Source organism: Denticeps clupeoides, chromosome 14, assembly GCF_900700375.1.
Source record: "Denticeps clupeoides chromosome 14, fDenClu1.1, whole genome shotgun sequence".
Taxonomy (NCBI): domain Eukaryota; kingdom Metazoa; phylum Chordata; class Actinopteri; order Clupeiformes; family Denticipitidae; genus Denticeps; species Denticeps clupeoides.
Window position 1 is genome coordinate 21,322,714 of NC_041720.1, and position 1,083 is coordinate 21,323,796.

Here is a 1,083-nt window from a genome sequence, read left to right on the forward strand (position 1 = left end):
TGAAAGCGTAACACCTGTGTAGATGTTCATCTACAATGAGAATCGGCTGTGGCTGGTTTTATTTAAACTGCATTTTTTTCCATTTAAAATATGTTTCAAAACAATATTGCTGATGATTTTGCGGTCTTATTCAGTTTTGCATTATATATTGTTTTGAACATAAGTTAAACAGTTTTGAGAACAGTATGTAAGCGTGTGCAAAATGTCCTGTCTGTACGTAAGAGATTTTTGGCAGTGTTGTGTCTGAGTGAGAAAAGAATTCATGAAATGTGATGTAGTAATTGAATGCAATTTTGTGCCAAAACAATGTACTTGACCCTTGTTTAGGCCCACATAGACTTCTGTTGTGCTCACTGTGTGAAGAGTTTTGCAAAAGTGACCTAAGTCTTGAGAAATGTGTCCTAGCGTCTGTACAAAACTGTAATGTAAAAAAGACCATGTGGTGTGAGAGAGAACAGAGTGTAGAAAAACTCTCTCTCCCTCCACACAAAGCACTGTATTCAAACCACTCCAACTTGATGTTACCTGGCAGAAAGAGGCATGGCACAGTAGAGGTGAAAAATGAACAGTTTCTAATTTATTAACACTGGTAAATAATTATTGTAGTTACATGTAAAAAAGGTACCAAGGTTACAGAGAAAATAAAATAAGAAGAAAGAGTAAAGAGGGAGAAGAGAAAGGAAAAGCCATGAGAAAAAATGGGATAAGAGAAAGACTCAGAAACCTTCCGGCTTCCGATGGAAAAACCCCTGAGCAAGAGAGCTCAGTCCAGAACTTTAACATGTTTCTGATGTCACGCCCCCGGTGCCTCCCATTTGGGGAAGACAAAGAGGGTGGGCGGTCCTGACAGCTGACACTTCACACATTGCAGTCAGACAAAAGACATGTAAAACAGAGGTGCCGAATCTTCACGCACAACCATCGACACAGGAACGTCACACCTCCCCCTGCAGACAGCTGTTATGCAACACAAAAGGCATGCTCCCGTGATGTCCATCCTTACAGTAATAAAGTGAACGGAATCCATACCTTTATTGCTAGATTTTCAATTGTTCCTCCTTCCTGTACAATTTTTACAAGCAC